Source organism: Callithrix jacchus, chromosome 1 (genome assembly GCF_049354715.1).
Source record: "Callithrix jacchus isolate 240 chromosome 1, calJac240_pri, whole genome shotgun sequence".
Taxonomy (NCBI): domain Eukaryota; kingdom Metazoa; phylum Chordata; class Mammalia; order Primates; family Cebidae; genus Callithrix; species Callithrix jacchus.
In genome coordinates, this window is record NC_133502.1 from 200,482,608 (window position 1) to 200,498,514 (window position 15,907).

The 15,907-nt window shown below is 42.2% G+C and overlaps 1 protein-coding gene, 1 long non-coding RNA gene and 1 pseudogene across 51 annotated transcripts in view; 1 reads left to right on the top strand and 2 right to left on the bottom strand.

Annotated features, from left to right (window-relative positions):
• The window catches only part of LOC128928812 (uncharacterized), a 29,082-nt gene extending 27,808 nt beyond the window's left edge, over positions 1-1,274 (bottom strand). The window contains exons 1-2 of the long non-coding RNA XR_008474406.2: positions 1,006-1,274; positions 259-335 (exon numbers count right to left, since the gene is read on the bottom strand). This is a non-coding gene — a long non-coding RNA (uncharacterized LOC128928812). The remainder of the gene's footprint in view (positions 1-258; positions 336-1,005) is intronic.
• Positions 1,275-1,423: 149 nt separating this feature from the next.
• MTMR3 (myotubularin related protein 3) overlaps positions 1,424-15,907 on the top strand; it is a 132,030-nt gene continuing 117,546 nt past the window's right edge. For 20 of the 50 annotated variants that reach the window (XM_078337825.1, XM_078337891.1, XM_078337914.1 and 17 more), the window contains exons 1-2: positions 1,424-1,615; positions 10,182-10,307. The gene's annotated coding sequence lies outside the window, so the exon portion shown is untranslated. Of the gene's footprint in view, positions 1,616-10,181; positions 10,308-15,907 lie in introns of those variants that run through there. The other 30 variants (XM_078337861.1, XM_078337892.1, XM_078337819.1 and 27 more) reach the window with 3 other exon arrangements.
• LOC118147958 (U4 spliceosomal RNA) lies at positions 12,483-12,595 on the bottom strand (annotated as a pseudogene).

The following is a 15,907-nucleotide window of genomic DNA, read 5'->3' on the forward strand; positions in this document are numbered from 1 at the left end:
AACCTCCGCCTCCTGGGTTCAAGCAATTCTCCTGCCTCAGCCTCCTGAGTAGCTGGAATTACAGGCTCCTGACACCACACCCTGCTAATTTTTGTATATTTAGTAGAGACAGGGTTTCACCATGTTGGCCAGGCTGGTCTCTAATACCTGACCTCAGCTGATCCACCTGCCTTGGCCTTCCAAAGTGCTGGGATTACAGGTGTGAGCCACTGTGCCCAGCCAGCTGTTAATTGAGAAATTCGACTGCCTACTACTTACCTGCACAGTTTTAGGTGCTGGGGAAATAGTGATGAACAAGACAAACAAGATCCTTATCTTCAAGCAGCTTTAACATTCTAGTGGAGGAAAAAGACAATAAACATTGAAAATAAATTTCAGAAAGTGTGATGGAAAAAACTTTACAACAAATGCAGGAATAGATTTCATTTGACTAGTTCTTCCAGTTTCCAGAAAAGTCAAGGCTAGAATGTTAAAATGCAACTCAGAGGAGGTGCATCTGTTAGGGCCTAAGGTAACGCAATCCTGGTTTGTGGAATTCTGCAGGCTAGTGTGGGTAGGTCACAATTTTTTTTGTGGTTGTTTTTTATTTTGTTTGAAAAGTCACTTCTTCCCGCTGAGCTTTTGATTAGGAGCTGAAGCTGAATCAGTTTGAAATTGTATTCTGGACCGAGCCCGGTGGCTCATGCCTGTAATCCCAGCGCTTTGGGAGGCCGACGTGGGGAATTGCTGGAGCCCAGGAGTTCCAGACCAGCCTGGACAAAATGGCAGAAACTTCATCTCTACAAAAATTACCCGGGCATGATGTTGTGTGCCTGTAGTCCCTGCTACTCAGGAGGCTGAGGTGGGAGGATTGCTTGAGTCCAGGAGAGGGGGTTTGCAGTGAGCCAGGTGCCACTGCACTCCAGCCTGGGTGACAGAGCCAGACTCTGTCTTAAAAAAAAAAAGAAAGAAAGAAAAGAAAAAGTGTATTCTGAATACAACTTATAAAACACTATATTTACTTACATTATATTAAACTGGTTTTATCGTGATCACAATTGTAGGTGAAAGATGCCAGTATTTTTCTGGTAAGTAGAGCGAGCCATGTCCTGCCCAGGGTTACAGAGCTTGGAAAAGATGCCTCCTAAATAAACCTGTAGGACCACCTTTGGTTTTCTTCCAGATTTTTTTTGTCATCTCTTTTCCTCCGCCCATTTCCCATCTGTCTAGCCCATCTTTCTCCGCTGGGCTTTTTTGCTAGCCTCTCCCTCGCCGCGGGAATTAGTCTGGACTGCAGCCCCGCCCATCTCCTGGGGCGTGACCACCTGTCCAGTCCCCGCCCCCGCCCAACAGGGGAGACCCGCCTCCTTTCCCGGACACCCTGCTCAGCGCCCTAGCGTGCGCGCGCGTCCCCGCTCGTCGCTCGGCTCGGCATCGGGAGCGCGCTCTGTGTGGCCGCTGCCGCCATGTTGTTGTGGTTGTGAGAAGGCGGCGGCGGCGGCGGCTGCGGAGTAGCTGCCGGACGAGACGCCTCAGCGGCTCAGGCGCTGCTCCGCACCGGCTCTGGCAGGGAGCCTGGTGGGGTGGCGGAGGAGGAGGCCGTGCCGTGGCGAACCTCGCCATGTCCTGCTGCCCGGTAAGAAGCCCACCCCCGTCCCCTGTCTCCTCGGGAGGCGAAGAGGAGCTGGAGGAAGGGCCGGCCTCGGCCTCGGCCCGGGCCAGGCGGCTGTCACCCTCTGAGGAGGCAGTGGCCTGGAAGGGCTGGGGACTGCGTGCGGGGCCCGGGGAGGGGCGTCCCGGGCCATCGTCGCCGCCAGGGGGTGGCGCTGGGAGTGGGAGTGGAAATGGGAGCTCAGCGGCTGAGCTCGGCCCGGACCCTAGGTGCGGGGAAGGCGGGGTCCCTGGCTCGGGCTGCCTTCCCGGACCTGTCGGAGATGGGCCCGTGTGGCTCCGGGTGTGGGACGTACCCCCGGAGCGCCCGGGGTTATTCCCACGGACTCCCGGGAGGTGGGTGTGCGCTCTTCGCCCCCTACCGGGTCTGTGGGGGTCCGTCGTTGACAGAGACTGGAGGTCGGGGGTCATGGGAGACCCGGGGCGCACGGTGCGAGCCTGGGCCTTGTGGAAAGGAGGAGTGACCGCCTGATCGTGCAGCAGGACCTCCTCCTGACCTGGTAGTACTTAGGTGGGAAGGATGGTTGGGGGCAGTTTGCGTAGCTCAGGGAACTCTGGTCGGACTGCTCCGCAATTGTTTACAGTGTTATTTCTGGGGGAGAAATTTTGCTTGTTGTATGGCATTTCCGGACCCATAAGATAATATTGTCGGTAGTATTTTGGTCTGGAAAACTTAATGTCAAAATTAAGGGGTAGATTTTATGGTCATATTAATAGACTCCCCTGGAGTTTGATAATCTCACTTATGAGTTTTGCACATGGATTACTGTTAGGTATTGATATTCAAATTCAAATGTCCTTTCCAGACCCAGGCCTAAATTCTTACTGTTCTAGTATCTTGATATCCACTTTGTTTTCTGAAGTCTTTTTTTTTTTTTTTTTTTTGAGACGGAGTCTTGCTCTGTCGCCCAGGCTGGAGTGCCATGTGGCATGATCTCGGATCACTGCAACCTTCGCCTCCCTGGTTCAAGGGATTCTTCTGCCGCAGCCTCCCGAGTAGCTGGGACTACAGGTGTGCACCACCACGCCCAGCTAATTTTTGTATTTTTAGTAGAGACGGGTTTCACTACATTGGCCTGGCTGAGCTCGAACTCCTGACCTCTTGATCCGCCCGCCTTGGCCTCCCAAAGTGTTGGAATTACAGGCGTGAGCCATCACACCCTGCCTGTGACATCTGTTTTTTCACAACCAAACCAAACCCCAAAATCATATACTTTCCTAGTTGAGGTTCAGCGTTCTCATATGTGGATGATAATGCCATGAGAGGCCTAGGTTGAATTACAGGAGATGATTTTTTTTTTTTTTTTTTTAACGTCAAATGTTTGTGATTTGTCCATGGAGAGGTGGTGGGGACCATACCCTTTCAGATTCAGGGCTGTTCAGTAGGACAGGAGAATGGCATGCAGAAAGTCTTCCCTTTATAGGGCCTGTAGGCTAGAAGAGCTTACGGAATGATATATATTTATTTTTTTTGAGATGGAGTCTCGCTTTGCTGCCCAGTCTGGAGTGCAGTAGTGTGATCTCTGATCACTGCAACCTCTGCCTCCCGGGTTCTAGCAATCCTCCCACCTCAGCCTCCCAAGTAGCTGGGATTACAAGTGTGGGACACCACTGCTGGCTAATTTTTGTATTTTTTTTTTTGAGACAGAGTTTCGCTCTTGTTACCCAGGCTGGAGTGCAATGGCGCGGTCTCAGCTCACCGCAACCTCTGCCTCCTGGGTCCAGGCAATTCTCCTGCCTCAGCCTCCTGAGCAGCTGGAACTACAGGCACGCGCCACCATGCCCAGCTAATTTTTTGTATTTTGAGACGGGGTTTCACCATGTTGACCAGGATGGTCTCGATCTCCTGACCTCGTGATCCACCCGCCTCAGCCTCCCAAAGTGCTGGGATTACAGGCTTGAGCCATCGCGCCCGGCCAATTTTTGTATTTTTAGTAGAAACTGGAGTTTCACCATGTTGGCCTTGCTGGTCTGGAATTCCTGACCTCAAGTGATTCGCCTGCCTTGGCCTTCCAAAGTGTTGAAATAACAGGTGTGAGCCCCCAGCCAGAATGACACTATTTTGAGGCCCAGTATAGTATGTGATATTAAACTAAATTTGGAGGATTCTAGAATTTTAGATTGGCTGCCTATGAAGACCTCTTTTGGCTCCAATTACTCCCTCATTTTCAGGTGACTCAGAGAACTTCAAGTGACCAGCACAGTGGTACAGCCCTATTTGTAGTTAATGGCCAGCGATAAAAGAATCCAAGTTTCTCAGCTCATAGCCCAGGTTCTTCAGTGGTTGTCTAGTTTAAGGCTGATCATTAGAAATAGTATGGACTACCTAAATTCCTTGAACTTATGCAGGACCTGATGAATTAAGATCTCTGAGGACAGGACCTGGGAATACATCCTTACAAAGCTCCCTGAATGTTTCTGGTCAGCAAGGCATGTGAACTTTTGCTTTAGGTTGGTGGGTATTCCACAGAAGTCCCATTAAGTATGACTTCTCAGGGTGCTTTTGTTTATAGATCTTTAAGGATTTAAGAGGTGGAGAAGAAGGGGAAGCATGAGAAACTTAAAGAGAAGCAAATTAAGCAACTCTTAAAATATAATGGATTTATGTAGGGGAAACAGATTTGTTGCCAAAAGTTAATTTGTGCACAAGAAACACACCTGATAAAATTGATGCCAAATTATTGGAGTTATACTGTATCCAGAGATATATTGAAGAATCCAGAGGAAATAAACAGAGAAGGAGAGGAAGCAAGTAAGCTCATAAAGGGATCCACTGAAGATGCTTCCCAACATTATGGTTGCTCCTAAACCATCTGACTCAGATTTCTAGTGGAGGGTAGGATGGGTGTGTTAGCAGTCATCTGAGACCAGGGTTATGAACCAGGAAGGGTTCTTATGGATTGTGAAAAGTTCTTGAAATTTGCCACAGGCCATGAGGAGTGGTAAAGTCAGTTTAAAAATCTGCTGTAGTTCTAATTAACATGTTCACACCTTCTTTAGTAAAGTGGAATGCTGAGTTACCAAAGGAAGTATTCATATTTTAGAGGAGGTGTGGTGAAGGTTGTTATAAGTTTGGAAGAGGTGGAAGAAAATGGTGTTATAGTTGTGTAGAGTAGGGAAGGACTTTGTAAATATCCTGTCAAATCAGAGTAGTATTTTTAGAGTTGCACCCAGCTGTCCATTAGAAGAGCCAGAGGCCTTGTCTGTTTTGTCCCCTGATGTCCCCAGTACCCAGTGCAGTTATCAGCATATTCTATGCCCTTAGATATTTTTTTAGTAAGTGAATAGTATTGATACGGAAAAAAGAACAGTTATGGTAGTTTATAGCAGTGTTAGTTATTAAAAGCTAATTGATGTTTTGCATTGGGTTAAACAGCAAGTTTTTGATCAAGTAGGGCTCTGGATAAGAAATTAAAAAAAAGCCAGTTTTCAGTGCTTGTTGTTTGGAATTTTTGAGATTCCTTTCCTTTCTAAAGACTGTCGTGAACATTATTGTGTCTCCTAGTTTTTGAGTCTTAATGTGTTTTTTAGATGTTAGTGACTTTCTAAGAGCACATTAAATGCAGAGGTGGTAAAGAATAATGCGAAGTTCTGGATTGACAGACAGACATATATGCTGAGTCCATCTGTGTCATTAATTGCTGTTGGGAATGTCACTTAACTTCCCTGGGTGTCAGTTTCCTAAACTATACAATTAATGGCCTCAAGTAGTTTCTCTGGCCTCATTCTGTACATTTTTAATGATTTCTAATTATGTTGTTATTCATCTCATATAGGTAGATGAACCTTTCTCATTTAAAAGAAACATGATTCTGTGTTGGGTTCTGCTTTTAGCCTGAGGATTTTAGACATTGTACAAAAGTGCTCCAGAAATTGAATGTATGTTGCAAGTATTATGTAGAAAGAACATGCTTAGGCTGTTGTAATTTGCTTAGTGTTGAAATCAAATCGGGTTTTACATTGGGAACTTCATAATTTAGTGTGAAGCCACAAGACTTGAGAATGGTTTGGGGGGAGTTTGTGTAATTTATATAGCTAGTTATTTCTTTCCACCCAATTCTGTAATTTTCTATGGTGAATATATACATAAATTTGTCATCAGTGAAACATTGATTTAACATATAAGATATCAGATTCATATTGGATTGAACTAGGACTCCAAGTTACTTTAGAGGCTACCAAAATTACCAACATGTCATTGCTATTTTTTTTTTTTTGAGTCAGAGTCTTGCTCTGTTACCAGGCTGGAGTACAATGGCACAATCTCAGCTCACTACAACCTCCACCTCCCAGGTTCAAGCAATTCTCTTGCCTCAGCCTCCCAAGTAGCTGGGTCTACAGGTGTGCACCACCATGCCCAGCTAATTTTTTGTATTTTTAGTAGAGATGGGGTTTCACCATGTTAGCCAGGATGGTCTCGAGCTCTTGACTTTGTGATCTGCTTGCCTCAGCCTCCCAAAGTGCTGGGATTACAGGCTTGACCCATTGCATGCGGTGTCATTGCTATTTTTAATCTTAATTTTAAGATATCATCAATACATCATGCTTTCATCTTTACTTTTGTATCTAGAAACAATATACCTTTTAAGCTCACATTTGTATCAGATATTAAAAATGAAAATTGTAGCATGAAAGTGGATAGAATAGTAAATCTTGGGTTCAAGCCTGGGTTGTATTCTTCATTAGCCGTGTTGTTTTTGGCAAGCCATGTAACCCCTCTGAGCTCCAATTCCCTCATTAGTGAAAGGAAGAAGAGCATCTTCTCTACTTTTCTAGCAGAGTGCCAGGGAGGATCAAATAGAATAGTGTATATGAAAAGTATTCTAAAAATGTAAGGGGTGGCATTAGAATCCTATTTTATTTCTTGGGAGAATTGGCTTGTGAAGCAGTGGTAAACCTGGTACATGTTTTCAAGTGCGGAATTTACCAGTGTCACTGATAAGGCAACAGAAATTCTGTCTCTGTACTCTGCCTGGAGAAACCTTTCAGCACATATATCCTCTTTGCCAGTAGGAATAGTCACAATGTTTCAGGAACTTCAGAGGAACCTGGGATGTCTCACATTTACGCCAATATCTGTACTTGGAATAGACTTGATAGATTTCACCCATTTTCTTATGTTGGAGCAGTGGTGGAAGGTGGTAGGTGCAAGGAGTTTAGCATGTTCTGTGTAAAGTTTTAAGGTTGTGTTTTTAAGTAGCAGGTGGCAGTGACATAGGGTAATGAAATCAATGTTCTTAAAAAAGTATTTTGAAAAAGAGAATATATCGGTGCATTGCATAAAGTAAAAGTAAATATTGATTTGGGAAACTTTTGTTTCCTTTTAAAAGCTATGTTTATGTGTATATACTTGGTTGCAGTGTAAAATATATTTTTTCTTTTTAAAAATCATTATTTTCATTTTTCGTAGAGACAGGTTTTTGCTACATTGCCCACACTGGTCTTGAACTCCTGGGCTCAAGTAGTCCTCCTGCCTTGGCCTCTCAAAGTGCTGGGATTATAGACACGAGGCACTGTACCTGGCCTAAAAGGTTATTTTTTCTTTTGGGTTGTGATAAAACTTTGTTGTAGTTGTTTAGGTACATAGTACTTGTGCAATGTGGGTAGAATGACTGTCTATAAAATAGGTATGAAACAAATGAAAAAAAAGAAAATTGCGAAGATGGGTTTCCTTAAAGCTATTCTGTTAGTGGTGAAATACCTCGTAGCTTTGTTCTAAATTGTTGGTTTAATGAACAAAGCACATAAACTTATGCTATAATAATATTCTTTTTTTTGAGACGGAGTTTCACTCTTGTTACCCAGGCTGGAGTGCAATGGTGCGATCTCGGCTTACCGCAACCTCTGCCTCCTGGGTTCAAGCAATTCTCCTACCTCAGCCTCCCGAGTAGCTGGGACTACAGGTGCGCGCCACCATGCCCAGCTAATTTTTTTGTATTTGTAGTAGAGACGGGGTTTCACCATGTTGACCAGGATGGCCTCGATCTCTTGATCTCGTGATCCACCTGCCTCAGCCTCCCAAAGTGCTGGGATTATAGGCGTGAGCCACTGCGCCCGGCCGCAATAATATTCTTACGTATCCTTTTCCCTTAAGGTTGAGTATGAAGTACTTGGTAACCACAGAGATATTGTTTTGATGCTGGTAACTCAGATATTCAGAATGATTCTGTTATGACAGATGGTAGCAAACTTTTCTGATTTCACCTATCTGGGGTCTAAATCTAATTTCTTAAGGAGTTAATACTTTTGTAACTTAGTTGCAGAAGAGGAATAGAAACTTGTTTTGTTTTCAGAATTATTCATAGATTTATAATCTGGAAAAGTATAAGGAAATTATAAGTATATTGATAAATCATGACATAACTGGCAAGAATTGGTATAAAGACAAGATGGTTAACTTGAAATAGGGTTGTTATTTTTTCGATGCCTATCATTTTTACATGAGATAAACCAAATATTTAATTAAGTATTTAGATTGATTCTACCAATGACATGGGAAGACAGAATGTTTATAACGAGTTTTAGAAGTGATATAGGTCAATAATTTGGAATTTTAACTTAATCTCATTTTAAATTTCAAAATGAAACTATATCTGATTATGAAAGCTACAGAACTTTTTTTTTTTTTTTTTTTGAAACAGAGTCTTGCTCTGTTGCCCAGGCCGGAGTGCAGTGGCGTGATCTTGGCTCCCTGCAGCCTCTGCCTCCCGAGTTCAAGCAATTCTCCTGCCTCAGCCTCCTAAGTACCTGGGACTACAGGCATGAGCCACCATGCCTGGCTAATTTTTTGTGTTTTTTAGTAGAGACAGGGTTTCATCATGTTGGCCAGGATGGTCTCAATCTCTTGACCTTGTGATCCACCCGCCTCAGCCTCCCAAAGTGCTGGGATTACAGCACCTGGCCCAGGATAAATTCTTAAAAATAGGTTTATTAGCTGTGCATGGTGGCTCATGCCTGTAATTCCAGCACTTTGGGAGGCCAAAGTGGGCAGATCACCTGAGGTCAGGAGTTCAAGACCAGCCTGGCTAACATGGCGAAACCCCACCTCTACTAAAAATCTAAAAATTAGTTGGTTGTGGTGGTGAGGGTCTGTAATTCTAGCTACTTGGAAGACTTAGGTATGGAGAATCACTTGAGCCTGGGAGATGGAGGTTGCAGTGAGCTGAGATCAAGCCACTGCACTCCAGCCTGGGTAACAGGGTGAGACTCGGTCTCAAAAGAAAAAAAAAGTGGGCTTATTGGATCAGAGGGTATATGTGTTTTAAATTTGAATATACTCAAGGTGCCCTTTAGATAGAATGTCTATTTGAAATTCCCATCAACAGCATAGTAGTATTCAATTCCAGGTATTTCTTGCTAGTGATTTTTCATCTTTAGCTTGTTGTTGGGAGTTTAAAATAGTTTGAAACAGTTTTTCTTCTGTTTCTTTTTCAGCATCAGGACTTACCTCCATAGCTTAACTCTGGGGAGGGAGCTGATAAAAATGAAAGTTCAATGACAAGGGAGTAGTGTAGACCAGTGGTCTTCAAACTTTTTGGTTGCTTACCCCATCACTAAAAAATTTTGAGCATTAAGCAGGTTCAGTACATAGTCCTGTGGTCCCAGCTACTTGGTTGGCTGAGGCAGGAGGATTTTTGAGGCCAGGAATTCAAGGCTACGGTTCACTGTGATTGTGCTTATGAATATAGCCACTGTACCCCAGCCTGGGCAACATAGTGAGACACTGTTTCTTTAAAAACACAAAACAAAACTGAAGGGATGGGAAGAATGAAGTTAGGAAAAAAATTGGTATCACTTCATGTTGTTGCTTTGAAAAAAGAGAAAAAGAAAAAAAATTGAGCATCAATTTTTTTTTTTTTTTGAGATGGAGTCTCACTTTGTTGCCCAGGCTGGAATGCAGTGGTTCGATCTTGGCTCACTGCAGCCTCCGCCTCCTGGGTTCAGGCAATTCTCCTGCCTCACCCAAGTAGCTAGGACTACAGGTTCGTGCTACCATGCCCAGCTAATTTTTTTGTATTTTTAGTAGAGACGGGGTTATACCATCTTGGCCAGGCTGGTGTTGGACTCCTGACCTTGTGATCTGCCCGCCTTGGTCTCCCAAAGTGCTGGGATTACAGGCATGAGCCACTGCACCCGGCCTTTTGAGCATTAATTCTTAATCCTTAGGTATTTAATTTGCAGAGAATAAACATAGTAACTGATTATTGTGGACTTTATAAAATGCAAACAAAAAATTAACAAGGATGATAATTAAAAATGATGTTAAGATATTTTCATTTTTTACCCTGGGGTATCTTGGGTACTCCTGGAGGGGTGTGTGTGTGTGTGTGTATGTGTGTGTGTATAAAATGTATATATATTTTTGAGACAAGAGTCTTGCTCTGTTACCTGGGCTGAAGTGCAGTGGTGCAGTCTTGGCTCACATCAACCTCCATCTCCTGGGTTCATGTGATTTTTGTGCCTCAGCCACTCAAGTAGTTGGGATTACAGGTGTGTGCCGTCATACCTGGCTAATTTTTGTATTTTTTTAGTAGATACGGGATTTTGCCACGTTGGCCAGGCTGGTCTGGAACTCTTGGCCTCAAGTGATCTGCCTGCATCGGCCTCCCAAAGTGCTGGGATTAGAGTTGTAAGCCATCGTGCCCGGTCTCCTGGAGGTATGTTATACTTGCGTTGGTTGCTAATGCTTTAGACTCTTAAGGTTTAATATTGGGCATTTATAGATACTTGTTTTTACGCATTTCACTAGTTTTGCAGGTGGCCGAGTTTAGTAGGATTATGAATGCCTTTAAACTGTCCCATGCTAGGCTGGGTGCGGTGACTCATGCACTTTGGGAGGCTGAGGTGGGCGGATCACGAGGTCAGGAGATCGAGACTATCCTGGCTAACATGGTGAAACTAAAATACAAAAAATTTGCCAGGTGTGGTGGCTCACACCTGTAATCCCAGCACTTTGGGAGGCGGAAGCAGGGGGAGTTTGAGACCAGCCTGACCAACATGGAGAAACCCCCATCTCAAAAACAAACAAACAAACAAAAATTGACTGGGCATGGTGGCATGCACCTGTAGTCCCAGCTACTTGGGAGGCTGAGGCAGGATAATTGCTTGAACCCGGGAGACGGAGGTTGCAGTGAGTCAAGATCGTGCCACTGTATTCCAGTCTGGTTGACAGAGTGAGACAAAAAAAAGTTCCATGCTCTTGAGAGTCATACCTGCAATATCTGCAATAAGGGCAAAAATAAATTTAAAGCATCAGTTTGATACTTTTTGCATTGTTGAGGTGGCTGAATTTGAATAGGGTAAATCATAGGATAAGAAGCAATGTAGTCCATTACTTTTCAATATGAATAATTGATATTGTGTAGAGCATATTTTTAAATATTACTTTTTTTGGAAAGCAGTTTGGCAGTAATATATCTCTCTCTGTTTTTAAAGAGGTTAGGTCTTAGAGACTGAGTGAAGAGATGAATAATTGCTGCTTGCTCTCCTTTGCTCTCAAAGTAACACAATTAACCTGTCACTAACTCTATTTGGAATAACCTGAGCCTATAACAAACTTTCCATGATGATTCTTAGATTAAAACATAATTTTTTCTTGAATTTGAATAAGTTGCTTTTGATTTGTGGCTGCCTGCTTCTCAACCCCCATAAATTATGAAATTAGGAAACAAGGCTTTTTGTATTAGAAAAAAATGAGTCTTTTCTCCCCCATTATGGGGAAATTAATTTCAGTTATTTCATATGGGTCATTGGCAGAGAAAGATAATATTAAAATCTTAGAGACTGTGAAAAGAGATTATATTAAGCAATTTGAATGATTTTTTTTTTTTTTGCCATTTAAAAGAAATGAGATAGTTTATATCGAAGATGACTCCTGTATACAGTGCTTTGCATAAAAGGCCACATATCCCTTTTTACCTTAGGTAACATGATTTATAAGCTACTTTCACATATATCTTCTTAGATCATCACAAGGATTTGAGATCATTTAGTCAGCCTTGAGGCCACATGCCTAGTGTTTGACATCATATTTAAAGAGATAGACTGAAGGTTCTGCAAAAGCAGGGACTGGTGGCTGTTTTCTTCCTTATTCCCTAGCACTTCATACAGTGCCTGATACAGAGTAAGCTATCAATATTTATAGACTGTTTAAACTCCTGCATATTTATTTACACATGTAAATAAATTATAGCATTATAAAACCAACACTTACTTTTTCCATAGTTAGATTGTTCCTTCAGCTGATGTGCACAGAAAATATTTTTGTGGAAGAAGTCATGAATTTTAGATCAACCTTTCACATATCCCTTTACTTTCTCTTAAGATACTTTAATGGTGACAAAAAATACTCTTAATGTCATTCCTTTCACTGTGGCAAGACTGTATATTTGTGTATATATTTGTATGTATATATGTATATGCATATTTGTATATATGTATTTGTTTATTTAGTGGGCTGCTGTTTATAAAGAAAATATACTCATTAGTTGGTCTTTGCATACATAATGGTTCCCAAAACATGGACTCCATGGTTTGCTGTGAGTGAATGAAAAAGAGCAAGTATGATTCCCCTCATCTTTGTCATTCTCTTCAGTTTCCTGTACATATGGTTGACTTACTCAGCAGTAAGTGTAACTTCTTTACACTGAAGAAAATTAGTCTTCCAAAAAACTAGTAGGCTGCTTCCCCCTTGTTCTACAGTACTTAAAATCCTGTTTGGTAAATGAACTAATATACTTTTATATACAGAGGAGACCCTGGATGGCCAGGAATGGAAATAATAGTAATGATTAATTTCTCTCTTGGTGGGATAATGTGACTTTTTTGCTTCTTATTATTTTATAGTTTCTCAGGTTTCTAAAATGAGCATGTTTTACTTTTCAATTAGCAATAATTGTGCCTCAGATAAACCTCATTGGCTATGATACCGCCACTGCACAAAGCTATGTATTACTTTTATAAGAAGGAAAAACTGGCATTTTATTTTTTATTGTTTAAGATGGAGTCTCACTCTGTGACCCAGGCCAGAGTGCAGTGGTGTGATCTGAGCTCATTGCAGCCTCTCCCACCCAGGTTCAAGTGATTCTCGTATTTAGCCTTCCAAGTAGCTGGGATTGCAGGCACAAGCTACCACAGCTGGCTAATTTTTTTTGTTTTTTTTTTTTTTAGTAGAGATGGAGTTTCACCTTGTTGGCCAGGCTGGTCTTGAACCCCTGACCTCAGGTGATCACCTGACCTCCCAAAGTGCTGGGATTACAGGTGTGAGCCACCATGCTCAGCCAAAAACTGATATTTTAAAGTCTTTATATTTCACTGGATGTCTTGTGAAGGTTTAAGTCACAGTCACCATTGAGAAAGTGGTTGGTTAACTGGCTTCAGTTCTCAAGAGGAGTGGCAGCTGTAGGAAGTAGTATGGGAGGAATGGGGTGGGTAAGCTGATTTGAACTTTATCATTGTGAACTCTACTATGACTAAAGACGTTCTGGGATTTGATCACAATTAAACACAAGAGGACTTAGCCATCCAGTTTTTCTGTTTATAAGCTGATTGAGAATGATGTAAAACACCTTAAGAAAAATCAGTTTGTATAGACTCTGTAAACACAGAACTCAGCTCGAACTCCCAAGTTCTGTATCTGTGTGTGTGTGTTGTGGTGTGTTTCAACTATCAAGTGGAGTTGTAGCAATTCAGATGGGATATGGTTTATATTAATACATCTAATATGGATTGGAAGATATTTAGGCAAATGATTTTTGTTATGACAGTATAGACTCATTGGAGTTTTGGTGTTAATATACAGCTGGGAGTTGAGCCAGTCTAAGTTTTTATACCCAACTGGTGATATTTTAGGAAAGCTATGTCATATATCCTCTAGAGTTTAAGTGATTAGAGCCTGTTGGCTTTTGCTGTTTACTGCACACTTATAGTGCATTAAATGCTTCTGTGAATGGAGAACATCATTCAAAAAGGTTAGATTTCTGGGTTAAGACATTTTTTATTATCTGGCTTTACTTTATTCTTTTAAAGAGTAAGAATAGCTGGGCGAGGTGGCTCACACCAGTAATCCCAGCACTTTGGGAGGCTAAGGCGGGCAGATCTCAAGGTCAGGAGTTTGAGACCAGCCTGGCCAACATGGTGAAACCCCATCTCTTAAAAAAAAAGGAAACGTAAGATTAGGCCAGACGTGGTAGCTCACACCTATAATCTTAGCACTTTGGGAGACCAAAGTGGGCAGATGAAGTCAGGGGTTTGAGACCAGCCTGGCCAACATGGTGAAACGCTGTCTCTACTAAAGATAGGAAAATTAGCTGGGCTTCGTAGAGAGCATCTGTAATCCCAGCTACTCGGGAGGCTGAGGTAGGAGAATTACTTGAACCCAGGAGGCTGAGGTAGGAGAATTGCTTGAACCCAGGAGGCAGAGGTTGCAATTAGCCAAGATTGTGCCACTGCACTCCAGCCTGGGTGACAGAGGGAGACTCCGTCTCAAAAAAAAAAAAAAAAAGTTGAGGATCAGTTGAGGTAATAAATGTAGGTTGGTGCAAAATTAATCATGGTTTTGGATTGCAAATTCTAAATTATTTCATCTAGGCTCAAACACATCTTTATTAATCAAAATAGGAACCATTACAATCAACACGTTTTTGCCAACGAGAAATAAGTTTGTTTATTCTTGTAGTGTAAAAATCTGTGCTTTGGAATTCGATGAAGTCTTGGAAAGCATTTTATGCATACTACTGGTTGTGGAAGCATTTTCCCTGCAAAAATTTTTCTAGATGCTTGGAAAAGTGGTAGTTGGTTGGCGAGAGATCAGTTGAATATGGTGGATGAGGCAAAACTTTGTAGCCCAGTTCATTCAACTTTTGAAGTGTTGGTTGTGCAATGTGGGGTCAGGTGTTGTTGTGGAGAAGCAGGCTCTTTCTGTGGACCAATGCCAGCTGGAGGTGTTGCAGTTTTCGATGCATCTCATCGATTTGCTGAGTATCCTTCTCAGATGTATTGGTTTTGCCAGGATTCAGAAAGCTGTAGTGGATCAGCCCGGGAGCAGACCACCAAACAGTGACCATGACCTCTTTTTGTTGCAAGTTTGGCTTTGAGAAGTGCTTTGAAGCATCTTCTCGGTCCAACCACTGAGTTTCACTGTTTTCGTATAAAATCCGCTTTTGTCTCATGTCACAATCTGATCAAAAACTGGTTTGTCATCGTTGCAAAGAATGAGAAGACAACTCTTCAAAATAATGATTTTTAAAATTTTCTGTCAGCTCATGAGGCACCCACTTATCAAGCTTTTTCACCTTTGTTTCACCATGTTGGCCAGGCTGGTCTTGAACTGACCTTAAGTGATCTGCCCATCTTGGCCCCACAAACTGCTGAGATTACAGGGGTGAGCCACTGCACCTGGCCTATGTTTGTTTTTAAAAATTAAAATATGCGACCAGGCGTGATGGTTGCTCATGCCTGTAAACCTAGTACTTTGAGAGGCCAAGGTGGGCAGATCACCTGAGATTGGGAGTTCGAGACCAGTCCGACCAGCATGGAGAAACCCCATCTTTACTAAAAATACAAAATTAGCCCATCCTGGTGGTGCGTGCCTGTGATCCCAGCTATTTGGGAGGCTGAGGCAACAGAATTGCTTGAACCCAGGAGGCGGAGTTTGCGGTGAGCCAAAATCATGCCATTGTACTCCAGCCTGGGCAAAAAGAGCGAAATTCTGTCTCAAAAAAAAAAAAAAAAAAAAATTAAAACATGTATACAGTTGGAGTCCCTTTTGTCATCCTCTTAGATCCTATTATGCAAAAGTTATTTATTTTTTTAGGCCATGGACTTGTATTCTTCCTACAAATATCTCTATATATTTAACATGTAGTATTATTGTGTTTCAAATATATATATTTTAGAATGTGTATGATATGCATTCCATAACTTAAAAATGACATTTATTTATGTTGATATATGTGTATTGTTATTATTCATATTTTAGAAACAGAGTCTTGATCTGTCACCCAGGCTGAAGTGCAGTGGCACAGTCTCGGTTCACTGCACCCTCTGCCTCCCAGGTGCAAGTGATTCTCAAGCCTTAGCCTCCCAAATGGCTGGGATTGCAGGTATGAGCCACTGCACCTGCCTTACTTCATTTATTTTAATAGCTGTGTAGTAGTCAGTCATATGAATGAATAGGACACAATTATAGTCCTTTATTGATAGTTGTTTTCAACAAATACACAAATGCAAAATGTTTCCCTCAAATTGGGTCAAACTA